Consider the following 13,775-nt stretch of genomic DNA (forward strand, 5'->3'; position numbering starts at 1 on the left):
TTTATCGTTCCCTGTGTTGCTAACTGTGACATCAAAGTTAACGAAACTTCGCTAACTTCAAAAGGCTGCAGTTAATTCATGAAGCATTGGTCGAGAATGGTATTTGGTGTGTTTATTATTCATGTAAAGTTGAACCATCTGACAAAATTTCAGAATTTTAAAAGATGGTGTTTTCGAGAAAATGGCGATTTTTGAAAATTTTACAATTTTTCGAAATTTTTGCGACAAAACGGTTGCACACAGAAGCGATACAAAATTTTTTTCGGAAAGCGGGTAACCAGGTCTTACCAATCGTGAAAACAGAAGTTTAAAATTTGAACCGGAAGTGCTCGAAAAAAATTCGCAAACTTTGACTTTTCAGATAAATTGACGTTCATTTGTTAATTTATGTACAAAAAGATACGCATGCGCAAACCAAACTATAATGAAATAGTTTATTTATTCATACGATTGAATATGTACATACCACAACAAGAATTATAACTCTACTTGTCTCCATAGCCGAATGGTGATGCTCCGAAGTTGACCATTTTCCATGTCTTCTACAATTCATACATTGTACTCCCCGTCTTTGATGGCCAATTACTTGGCGGGAATTTTTTTTCGACAAAACAAAAAAATATGGGTCTCTTAAAAACATGTCTAGTTGCTATAAAGAAAGTTTCAACAATATCTGAGATGGTGATGGTACAATTTTATATTTTTTTGCCTGAGTTGAAATGGAAGGCACCTACAGAATTGTTGAATGTTACTCTGGTTTTTCAAGACGCACAAACGTGAGCCTTGTAAAAGGGTGTGCACTCTATATGCACCTGCAGTTCCCTATCAGTACAATTCGCTGGCAGAGTTAATTGTTGATGCGGTCAGTAGAAGATTAGAAGAGGGGAGTAAAATGTTAGTGAGCGTGGAAAGGTTTGGGTTTGGAAGTATGAGATAGAGTAGTTTTTTTGTAATAGAAATAAAAAATACCACCGCCAATTAATTGTAGAGAATAATCATAGTCGGGAATCAGCAAAATAGGAAGGACTGAGTAAAGATTCTAATGGTAGTAAAGATGCTCGTGGTGTGTTTGGCAGGGAATTAGAAACAGGAGCATATGGTCTCCGTTTTGAATTGTGGTGACCGATTGGACTTTCCAAACGTGTTAGCAGAAGTTGGTTGGCCATAATGCATTGCGTTGAACTGGCATAGTGGGGAAGATGTGAGAATTGTGACGTGATATTTGAGTCGTAAAATCTTGAACGTCGCTTGTGGCGTCCGTAGCAACACACATCTACACACGATGATTGATAGGACACATCCTGTGGTGCCCACAGCACTTATTGTGATATTAAAAGTATGCATAGCAATGGGAGATTGGGCCTTGACGGATTTACTACAATAGCGCACAAAAAGCAGAAAATTCACCTGGAAGAGATAAAAAACTCGTTTTACAGTTAGTTCTGAAATTTTGACGTGCTAACAAAGTGTAGTTTAAGTCAACGTTTATTTTATTTCAGTTAATTTTATTTGACAGGTTTGTCTGTAGTGAATACAAACGGAGTGATTTCATACATTATCATGCCTGCCAATGTGCTAAAATGCTACGTTGTAGGATAGGTTTTTATAATTGTAATCCACCTTGCATCTTGGAAGCTAGCAAGTTGGAGAATAGAGTTTTCGGTGATAATACAATGAATTGAAAATCTTATTTTAGTCACAGAAGTGTGCATTGACCTGTGGAAGATTGAAGATCAGGAATTCCTTCTAAGTGACGTAGAAGTGTAGCCATCTCACTGATGTAAATCACTGACGCGTGCAGTCACACTTGCATTGTAGACTGCGAGGTGTGGCGGTGAAAAACAGGGACAGGCAGGAAACCCTTGGTGAAAGTTTTTCATGATACCCAGAGAGAGCCAAAGAGTGGTAGGTCATTTGCTGAATTGTGAATCGAAATGTGTGGTCGTGCGAGAATCGCGGTGTTGTCGAAGATTACTGTTGTGAAATTTCGTTACGTTTAATATATTATTTGTGTTATTAGAGTAATGCACATTTCGACCGAAAGCTTCTACACGTTGGTAAATAGTTATTTGATTTCCGTGAATTGTGGTGGGCGCGGCGCACGAAGTGTACTTATGTATTTCTTCTTTGAAAAGAACAGGTTTCGTGGGGATCAAATGCATTCATGAAGGGCAAGTTAGTTCACTACACAAAATGAGCATGCGTATTGCTGTACATGTTTTCGTGTTTTCCTTTTTTTTATTTTTGTGTACCAGAATACTAGAAAAAAGAGGGTGGGACGGGTACAGAGGGCTACACACAACCTATGTTGTATCTTTCCTTATGATTTTTGATTTTTTTGAACCCATAAAACTCAACCTATGTTGAGTCCTATCTCATCCGTTCTTTATACGAAAGAGAAATGCATTTGATACCTTAATACAATGAACGTGACGAATTGTGCAGACATTTTAGTAGGTCAAGAACCGGAATTAACGGTGTTCGTTTGGTAGACCTATAATATATATGGATATGCCTGGTATAATAGTATTTTGTTGTTGTTGTTGTTGTTGTACGAAGGGGTCTTAAGCCGGCTTCCCGTCAGTAAACCAAATATATATTTTTTATGCAGTATGTGCGAATTGTACGCATATATTCCGTGAGTTTGAGTATTCGAGTCAAATTACATCATGGTTTATACATAATTTAGTAACGTATGGTTATGCAATAACTTTGCATAGGTACTTCGATAGTTTTACTATATGTAGAATGCATTGGTGCTGACTGCAGCGAGATTACATGAGAATGTATAATGTAGTATGCATAATCAACTATTATTAGTGGAGGAGCGCTGTTAAATATGTGGTAATACGGGTGCCAACGTGGGGTAGCCCTTGAATATAAAGAACCCAACGGGCCTAATACACAGTTGACATTTATGCCATGTAACACAGTAAAATTGCGAGTAATTAGTGAACTCGTTTTCTAAAATGAGTTTTTTTGTTTCAAAGGTGCAGAAATTAATTACGTTAACATAATATGATCTGGTATTACAGTAACAAACATGCCGAAGCCGGTGTGCATCTGTCTAATGTTAGCACAATAAGGGGGAAAAACAACCAATCAGAAGAGAATCAAATAATATCGCGTATGAGAAGTGTATGTAATGCACGCATTAGCACGCATGAGTGTACCATATGTAATTATGTCCAACAAGAGTTCTCTTATGGGGCAGAATGGGGAAAGGAGCATACTGTAATCTGCAAACCGTGTAGGATTACTCGTGGAAACGATAGCTGTACAAGCTACATATATGCGGTCACATGCCTATATTAGGTGATAGAACCTACATATGTACATAATGCTTAATAAATAAGCTAGTTCATGGTATGTTTAGTCAAACAAAAACATTGTATATGAAATGACAAAACCAATATGGCTGCCACGCGTACGCAAGTGGGATCCTAAATGTAGGATAAACATCAATTGTGTGTGTAGCTATCTACAAGCAATGAATGGAAGGTCATTCGCCCAGTTTATGTTTACGAGTAACCTACGTAGGAGGAGAGTAGAAGGGTGTCTGCCGAACACAGGAGTTAAATATTGCTGAATGAAATGAAACAAGCAACGTTCAGGGGAGTTCGCAGGATGTGATGTTCTCCCGCCAGTTGAAACAGAAGCGGGTACTGGCGCTGAAAATGGACATCGCGCAGTTGCTTGGCTGATTCATGTGCATGTAACACAAGGTGGGCCGTACCCGTGGGCACAGAAGATACAAATGGCACAATCTGCCATAACTAGCATATGTTTGAATAGTCCTTGTGATACATTGATGAGTGCTTTCATGCACCTGTCGCAACCTGTTTCCTATAGAGACAATTGTGTCATGCCGCACTGGATAGTGGCGTAGGGCAAGAGATAGACATGGAAAAAATGAAATATTTGACTTTTACGTCCCACGATTACGCAGGATAGGCTATGATGGTGACGATGGAATAATGAATGGTGGAATGAAGAAACTGAGAAGAAACGAGAGAACCCCGAGCAAACACACACACACGGTGTTTGTCCACAACAAAGTTCACTTGGCGCGACCTGGGATCGAACCAGGAACCCCAAGGACCAGAGGTGAACGCTCTACCACTGAGCCACCGCGGCCCTGGGGTAGACATAGGTAGGTGGAGAACGAGGTGTTACGGCTTGCCGAAACAGACGGTATATATGTATGTGAAAACAAGAGACGAAGTTGAACATTTGAACATACATACATACATACATACATATATGAATATGGTGCGTTCATAGGCGTGAGGATGCTGGCCTGCTTAGTTATTTATGAGTGTGTATCAAAGATACTGTCTGTACTTAGTCTGAAATTCAGGACTCTGATTATCATCCGGTACGTAGTTTTAGACGCGATTTAGCTATTGGGACCTGTTGACAATTCATGTGCACGAGATATGAATTACCATCTAGGCGGATGTGAATTTTAAAGGGCCATCAAACAATTGCTGAAAGCTCTTACAATCGACTGGTTTGTTATACAGGCGTTGTACACCTACTTTTGATCCTGGGAAGAACTCTGTGGGTTGCTTCCGGGAATGCACTTTGCCGCTTTGACGTCCGAATATTTGGTTCCTCCTGTACAACACGTAGTCGCGCGTTTCATGTGCAAGAGTTAGCATTTCGTGGTTACTAAGTTCTCGGTCGAATGCATTAAGCACACGATCAATTATGAACGATGGCTCAATGCCGTAAAAATCGAGAACGGACTTACGCGAATCTCAATAAGGGGGATCTTATTGACACAAGCTGTGGCGATGTGTAGGAAGTCCGGCCAATTTTCGTGTTGTTGCCTTGTAAGGAAACGCAATGCATTCTGTATAGCTCCAATTCGATTCTCAGCATGTCCAAGGGTTTGATGAGGGGGTAGCGTATAACGAACTTCTACACCCATGCTGGCTAAAAATTGTCGAGTTTTTGTGGAGGTGTGGGCTGTTTGTCCAGAAAAATGAGAGACGGACAAGAGTAGGGTGTATGTGGTCCATGTAGAAACTAATAAAATCTGATGTTGTTAAGACAAAGCCACTTGCATGATCTTTCACCAAATAGAAATATTGGTATTTGTCAGGGTCAGAGGCAATTAGCTTCCCCGCCAAGTAAATGGAAAAACACTTAAAGAGAGTATCCTGGGGTAATTGTTGCAGTCTCTATAGGCAGACTTACCTTTTAAATAGGGAACATTCATGGCGCCTGTCTAATTTCCGATATAGACATTGTTTCTTCTGCGGGAAGTAATACATCGATTTCAGTAGCAGATGTAATTTCGTAAATCCAGGGCGAGCTAATGAATGGATGTGTAGCTCCGCAAAGATCGAATCTCGGAGTCTGTTAGGAACAGAGAGTACTAATCAATCGTTGGGTACAGGTTTAATCTTTCTGTATAGGATGTCAGAGATTGAAAATTGCTTTGCCATTGCTTGTACTGGCGATGAGAAGTATCTGATCGTAAAATGCGTATGATTTTGCCTAGAAAGGAATCCTTACACTGTAATTCACCAACATCAACTATTTGTCTAGGGTTAATATATGGTACTCATGGGTGGTCTCTTCAGCTTCCCCAATCGTTTCTCGAGAAACCGGAAGTGCGTTCTTGCTCAAAATATCAGCCAAGGCGTCCTTACTTCCACTCAAGTGTTTGATAGTCAAGGAAAACGTACTGAAAAATTCTCTCTACCTCTGTAATTTGGGACTGAGGTGATTGGAGCTTTTCGCGGCCGTAATCGCTAGTAAATCGTGAATCGTAAATCGCTAGTCGGTGTAAATCGTGAATTCTTGCCCAATTAAATATTTATAGAATTTCTTGAGACCAAAATAAACCGCATGAAGTTCCAGTTCATATATAGTTGGTGATGTCTTCCGTGGAGGGTGACGAGAGGATGCAAATTGCAGAGGGTGCCAGTCGGCGTCAGATGAGCGCTTTTGGAGCAAGAATGCACCGACCCCTATCAGGCCAGCGTCCACGACTAACCTCGTGAGACGTATCATGAGGGGAATATATATCAAGAAGGGATAAATTACTGAGAGCATGGCGCATTTGTTGGAACACGCTCTCCCATTCAGCTGTCCAAACTAATTTCTTTGGAATCCCTTCAAAACCTGAAAAAGCGGTGCTATGTTGAGGAAAATGTTAGCAAAGCACGAAAGAAATTTACCGAGGCCAACCAAGACCGCAATTGCTTGACAGTTGACAGTTTGTGGCTTCGGGATATTCACAATAGCCTCAACTTTAGCGGGGTCAGGTTGGATTGACCTGCTCGGACTATGAAGCCAAGACATTTTAGCGTCATGACACCGAACATTGGCTTCTTAAGATTGAACAAGACGGAATATTTCTGTTGGCTAGAACTTTTTCCAAACTCAGTAGAAGTTCCTCCAAAGTGGGTGCTCAAAGATACATATCATCTACATACATCGTAAGGTGAGTGAGATCTACATTTTCGAAAACGTCGCGCAAAATGCGCTGGAGCATTATGTGCTGTTGACATGTCCCATAAGTATGGCTGTGAGTTGGTACATTGAATGCTTAAGATTGAAGGGCGGAACTGAAAAGGCTGTGAATGCACGGTCATTCGGATCAAGGAGGACTTGAAAAAGGATTTGGTTAAATCGAAATAACAGTAGTAAGTAGCGTCGGCGAGGTTGTCAATGATGTTCGCCATTTTAGCCGGGGAATCCCTAATTGGGTAGCAAGCAAGGTAGAGCATCCTGAGGTCCAAACACCAAGGTCCTCAGAATGAGGTTTGGGAACCACTAGAATATTATTTCTATTTGCAGAATTACTAAGTTCTATGATACCCATCTCTAATAGTTTAAGAATTTGTTGTTTCGCCCTAGGGCGCAAACCGTGTGGCGCAGTGAACATAGGGGATCTAAAAGGTTCCCTGGATTGTAAATCTAAAGTTGCTTCATAAGCTTCAATGTGAGAAAAATCAGAATCAGACTACTTAAAAACGCTGGCGTATTTTTTTTTAACACATCCTTTAATTTCTGTTGTTGTGTGCTAAGATCTTTGTTAATGTTAAACCGCGTTGGATATATTAGATGACCAATTTTAGCTAGCCGTTGTTTCGTTTTTTCCTTCACATGCTCATCCGTTGGTGTAAACAGCTTACGCACTGTGTTTACCTGTAGCGACTCTGGAATATCTGGTAGTACAGACGCAATAGCCAAAGGCGTTCCCTTATGAAAGCGTTTGTGCGTAGATGAATGATTTACGACGGAAAACGCTATATTGTCTGTGCTAGTTACAGTAAAAGCAATAAAGTAACGTTTTAAGTTGCTGTTGATTGGAGTATGTATATCAACAGCTAAAATTAACACCTAACAGTATATTGAGTGGAATGAAGACAACAGAAAGGGATGAACGGTTGTCGTTTGTTTACAAACCAACGTGAAGTGTTTATTGGTATGAACCTGGGAAGCAACTGCAGGAGGTAATTGGGTTGAGCCTTTGGGTGATCCCTGTTCTGGTTCAGGGCAGCCAAAATAACGCAATGTAAGTGTATTATTCTGATAGTCGGTTACTGCTTGATGAGTTTTCAAAAAATTAATAGCCAAAATAATTGGAAATTTTTGAATAGGAATGAGACGAAACAAAAACACACAATTTTCCAGCTAAATTAATTTGGATATATGCTATATACTTGAGGGACATCGGTTTGTCCCTCACGCCATACAACATAGTTTGTAAAGGAAATAATCACATTTCGTGGTAAGGCTGTCCACGGCAAAAGGGAGATTTCGCACCTGTATCAACCGTTTTACGTTCCCTAGCGAACCCTGAACGTAAAACAATTGACCTTCCGGGTGGAATGGTAGAGTGAGGGAGGTCGAAGAAGAGGTTGCATGGTTGGGATTAAGCGGTTGGGTTGAGTGAAGGAGATGTCTCAGGAGCTGAAGGCTCCTGAGTCAAATTCAGTTGTTTGGGTGGAAAACTGATTCAGAAGTTTGAGGTGGTGGGGGCCAACGGGGGTGGAGGTAAGGGGAAAGATAATGGGTGGGTGTGGATGTCCGTAATACGGGTAGGGTGGAGCAAACGGAGGGTATGCCGTAGGAAGTTACCCATAGTTTGCCTGATAATTGTTATAACCATTAGAAGTCTTATTATTTTTTCTTCTGTGGCTTCGGTTTAGTCTGCTTAGCTGAAACTGAGTTCGATTCCTTGTTTCTCTTGTTGGTTTCGGTAGGGTTTTGTGCGGAGGCTTGTAGCACCGGTGATTGCACTGCGAACATTTGTCACGATTTCTAGCCTTTATGGCAAGCTTTCTGATAAGAGGGAGAATGTGCGCGAGAAGAGGAGAGGAGAAGTCTCTGCAAAATGAACATTTGCTTTCTTCGAGTTAAACTGTAGCTGTAAATTGTCTAACTTTTAAATAATCTCTGTATATGAATCTGCTTGAACTATCAGGGAAGAGACAGCATGATGGGAAGTCGGGGTGGCAGCGGCTTGCGACGCCACTGCGGGAAGCTGAGGGTCGCATGCAAAAACTCGTTGATTGTCCACAATGAGCTGATGCAGTAGGAAATCAACTTTCTACCTCGTAAACGCTTGTTTAATTAGTCTCAAAATTCGCAAATGTCCTTTGGGAGAAGTGATGCATGTGTAAAGGGAGCATCGCAATTACAGCATCTGCCATGAAATCCGTAAAAGGAAGGCTGGGATTATACTTATCCGCTAAGAACTTCTTTTCAAATAAATAATGAGTTAGTGGTTCACCCGGGGACTGAACACGCGATTTGTAGAAATTTAGTGCAGTCAACCGAATTTCACATGATCCAAAGTGATCCTCGAAAGCTGCTTTCAAGCCCGCCCTGTCTTTGGCACGTAAAGACTCTTCCTGCGTGTTAAACCAATACAAAGGCGGATCACAGAGAAGAGGGAAAGATAGCTTTCATCCGATCTATGGACACGCATTGATCTCGGCTAACCGCTCAAAATTAACTTAAAATCTGTCAACACTTTCGGAAGGTCTATCGGAGAATACGTCTAAGGAGACTGAATGCAGGGTCATATAGACAGGTGTAGTACTAGTAGATCTACTTTTTGACCGTGTAGTAACCATGTTAAATAGTTAAACTGACAAACAAAAAATAACCGCAAATTGCACTGATAGTGAACCACAAAAGTCAAGAACAAGGTATATGCATTATACACAATTGTACGTATCTAGGCATAACAATCATAATCCCTCTATTCATTTCGGGGAGCCAAAGCACAAGTTCAATAGCAGAGATAGTAGTTATCTCAAGTAAAATGGTACTTAGTAGTAGAGCAATGGGTGAAATGACGATTTAACAATCATAGGAACTTATCTATTGCCTTCGGTAGTACATTAATCAGTATCCATAAATCTAATAGCTGTCACTTAATCTAGTACGGGAATACAGAGGTTAAAATAATACTTTAATTAAACACAATGATACTGTAATTAACCTAGACTATCTCATGATCGTCACACTGAGATGTAATACTCTGATAAACTACAGTTACACATCGTGATCAACAAAAACAAGGCAATTTATAAGCAACATACTTATAAACAAATGTTATAAGAGTAGCTTTCTGGGCTTATTAAAAACCTACGGTTTCGAAGATTTTAATTGATATGTACTGCTCTGCCATAATTACGCATAAGAATAGAAAAAAATGCAATATACAACTTACATTTTCTGGCCCATCGATGACAACCAAGATCGACGACAAATATGATCGCGATACTACAGTGATCAATAACAGTCTGACTACCTGCCCTAGAGTTTAAGACTTAACAATACGAGCAATACGAACTGAACAGAAAAAATGAATCCTCTGGTTTTAAACTCTAGTATTTTTTATACATACCTCATTTGTTATTTCGCTTTCTCTTTTCCAGAATCAGTGCATTCTTGGCTATAAAATAATACTTTCAGGGACATTTACGGGAAGACACTTGCTTTCACATTTCTCCACAAAACACATTTGTCAAAATGTTTTTGTTATATAATTGTTTTTTGTTCCTGATGTCCTTCTCCAAGCGTACAATAGTAGAAAAATAAGTTGTCTTAGCTTGGTATTTCCCAAAATGACTGCACTTTCATGCTCTAACATTAAGTTTGGAGTCAATTGACATCACAGCCATTGACGAATTTTTAAATAATATCGATCATCTCCTTACGTTTACGTAATTGTAGATTCCAAATATGTAATAATCTGACGTTCTGTCATTTGTAAAAACACAAACCTCTATAATGGTATTTAGCTAGACGTGGTCTCCCGAAACATGTTATATAATAAATAATTATTTTTCTAATCTTACTGAAATGACACACACACACACACACACACACACACATATATATATATATATATATATATATATATATATATATATATAGTTTTTATGCGTTGTTGTTAACTAAGTATTGACAAATGATTTCTACGTATAGAAGCTACTAAATGACCCATTTATAAATACACGATACAGAGTGCCTAGGGTGTTGGAAGTTGATATTTCTCATTTGTTAAAGCATTGTTAGATCTATATATAATATTCCCATAGTGCTCTGAGCTGTGTAACCCAAGTAATTCACTAGTCGTCTTTAAGTGAACTTTCACTGTAATTATTCAAAACATTTCTAATAGCTGAATGAATTCAAAACAATATCCCAAAAATCAAAATTCTTACTGACCAAACGAAACAGAAATTAAGTAGAAGACGACTAAAAAAATTATACACAAGATCTAATAATAAGAGGGAATAAAATACTTAACATTTTTTTTTTTAAAAAAAAGCACCCTAACTGCCAAGTTCTTCAGCTACCTCTATGGCGAGTATTTGTAGGTAGGTCGTCGTTCCCTCATATATGAGAGTCGAGTTGATTTTAGTTTAGCGTTCCTTTCAGCAGCGAGAGTATGTGATACGTGGACCTACTGATTAACGTGGAATCCGAACCACATGAGCTCCCGCCGGTCATATATAAGAGAATCATGAAAAAAAGACCATTAACGAATTTATAAAAAATATCGATCATCTCCTTACGTTTACGTAATTGTAGATTCCAAATATGTAATAATCTGACGTTCTGTCATTTGTAAAAACACAAACGTCTATAATGGTATTGAGTGTTCGGGAATACTCAATGTTTAAATGATCTAATATTCCAAACCGACACAACTAACTATTTGTTGAAAGTACATCAACAATATACAGGGCCTCGAGAAACGATACTTAGGGGTTTTCGTAAGTCTGCTTCTCCGGAGTGATGACAATTGGGTGGTTGAAATATACACCATCTTGTCTAAGTAGTTTATTCACAATATAAACAAACGTAATGTAACCAAAATTCACTAAACTGTAACAAACAACATGTTTAAGTGCTTTTGTATGTATGCACCACTCACATTACGACACACTCTTATGACTGTCTTGGGTGGAAGACCTAACTGGGTACTCCCGGCATACAAATGATTTCTGTGAACTTGATGGTTCCTCTAACACATGGTCTGACCGTAAAATGTATTTTGTCACACTACCTGTTTAATCAAATTACTTGTAAAATCATCGTATATTGTACGTTGATGTGGTTTCTAGCGTCTTAACTTTTTGGAGGTAAGTACTGATTTGTGTTTCATCAGCCAACACGGCTATATTCTACACCGTTTTCATCGTTCTTGTTCACGAAGATATTTTCAGTACATTAAACGTCACATAGCACCACGTTAAGTTACTATTTAACTCGCCGATAATAACAAATCAATTAGACGTGAGCTCAGTGACAATTTCAACCTTTTCATTCAATGCTTTATTCATGTTTCAGCTTGCGCTTCCACTTCTTTCGGAAAATCATCCTACTGCGACGTTCATGCTTTGCCGAAAGCTATTAGTGACGAAGCAGCAAACTATTTCACTTGCCAAACAAAATTGTGCATTATTCAATCAACCAAGTGCCATCGCTCCTGTGCAAAAGCCCCATTATTCTTTCTAAAAGACCCTATGTATCTTCATGATATATGGATAGCCGTGAACAACTTATTTTACTTCACATCATCCAATTTGCTACTTCTATTACGTATTAGACTTGTGTTGAAAAGGAAATAACAAATGAAAAAAATAGTAAGTATGAATAACGTAAGCTGTAAAATCACTAACAGAAGTCTACTACGTAGATATAACTGTATTTACATACTGAATTCGGATATACAATAGATAGTTAGTTTGTTTATACTTAGTTATTATAATATTCTCTGTTCCCATTCGATAAATGTTAACTTCAGATATATTTCGTCCTAATCCCTTTCTTCTGCACTACGAAAAGCAACGCAATTTGCTCTACGCGGAATCCAATGTGTGGGTTTAGTTTACTCGAAATTGTTTCAACTGAATCTAATCAAGAATTGAAACAAATTTTTGAATAGCATGTATTTTTATACACACACGAAAGATGATCGGAAATAAAGAATATAAAGCATATAACTTTTATATTATTCACTGTAACTTAACGAAAATGGATTTGTAGATTAATAAAATGTTTTCTTGTTGTAGATTTGAGAACTTCAAATTCTGACCATGTATATCTGAAAAGCACACATTTAGAATGGTAATTCGTCTGGAAAATTTGTCAAGAGTAGAAGTGAGATCAGTGGTGTGATTCTTGTGGACTAAAACACTACACCTGCTGACATTCATAGGCAGATTGTAGAGAGCACAATTTCATGCAAGATGCAGCGAGGTAATATCGTGCCTTCAAAGGACGGACCAGTAGTTAACTGCAACCCTGGACACAACGGTAAACTAAATACCTAAACTAGCGGTGTGAACTGTGCTTGTGTGGATAGAAGAACATTTCTCTCAGTATAGGCAGTGCTGGGACTACCATGTAATAGTATACAGAGCATTGTGTTTAATGTCCTTAAGTATAGGAAAATGTGCGCGAAATGGGATAATGGGCAGTATGCGAGGACCATAAGTATAAATCATAATAAAGACGTCGCTGAATATCTTGTACCGTTACGTAGCAAAGGGGAACAATTTTCTTCAATCTTATTACGGCAACAGGCATCCATGGAATAAAGTATGCATTTACTACACAGAAGAAATTAAAATGGTTGCTTCGTCCAAGAAAGATTTTTGCATTGTGTTCTTTGGGACGTATTACATATGCTGCTGATCGATTATTTGAGACAGGGAGAAACTGTGAATGTTATTATATATTGCAGGACATTTCTAACGTTACGGAGAACCATCCGACGAGAAGATCGTTACCTTCTCTGCTGCCATGATTCTTCTGAATGATAGTGAGAGACACCAGTCAACACAAAAGCCTGCTGTGTATTCAGGGTTTACGCTGGGAACGACTAGAGCACGCCCTACAGACATAACCTAGGCACAAATAAATTTCACATTTTCTCTGCTATAAAGCAGAGCGTAACTGACTATTAATATCTGACATGTGATACCGTGAAAACCCCTGCTTCACGGTGGAAACGAGAACTTGATGCGGATTTTTGTGCAATCGGCATAGAAAATTTCATCTACAGTTGTGACAACTGCTTGAAAAAGAATAATATTATTACATTGAGGACTTATGTTGAGTGCCCTCTACACTTAGGTGTGTTGATCTTCCAGCTGTTTCATAAGTAAGGCATAAAAACATTTGTACATTTTTTTCCAATCAGTCTTCGTATATATATATATATATATATATATATATATATATATATATATATATATATATATATATATTGTAGTATTTCG

General features: G+C 38.7%; 1 protein-coding gene across 7 annotated transcripts in view; it reads right to left on the minus strand.

Annotated features, from left to right (window-relative positions):
- LOC145662908 (uncharacterized) overlaps nt 1-13,775 on the minus strand; it is a 40,992-nt gene that overhangs the window by 12,937 nt on the left and 14,280 nt on the right. The window lies entirely within an intron of this gene.

The sequence above is a fragment of the Thermobia domestica genome, chromosome 10, assembly GCF_964235325.1.
Source record: "Thermobia domestica chromosome 10, izTheDome1.hap1.1, whole genome shotgun sequence".
Taxonomy (NCBI): domain Eukaryota; kingdom Metazoa; phylum Arthropoda; class Insecta; order Zygentoma; family Lepismatidae; genus Thermobia; species Thermobia domestica.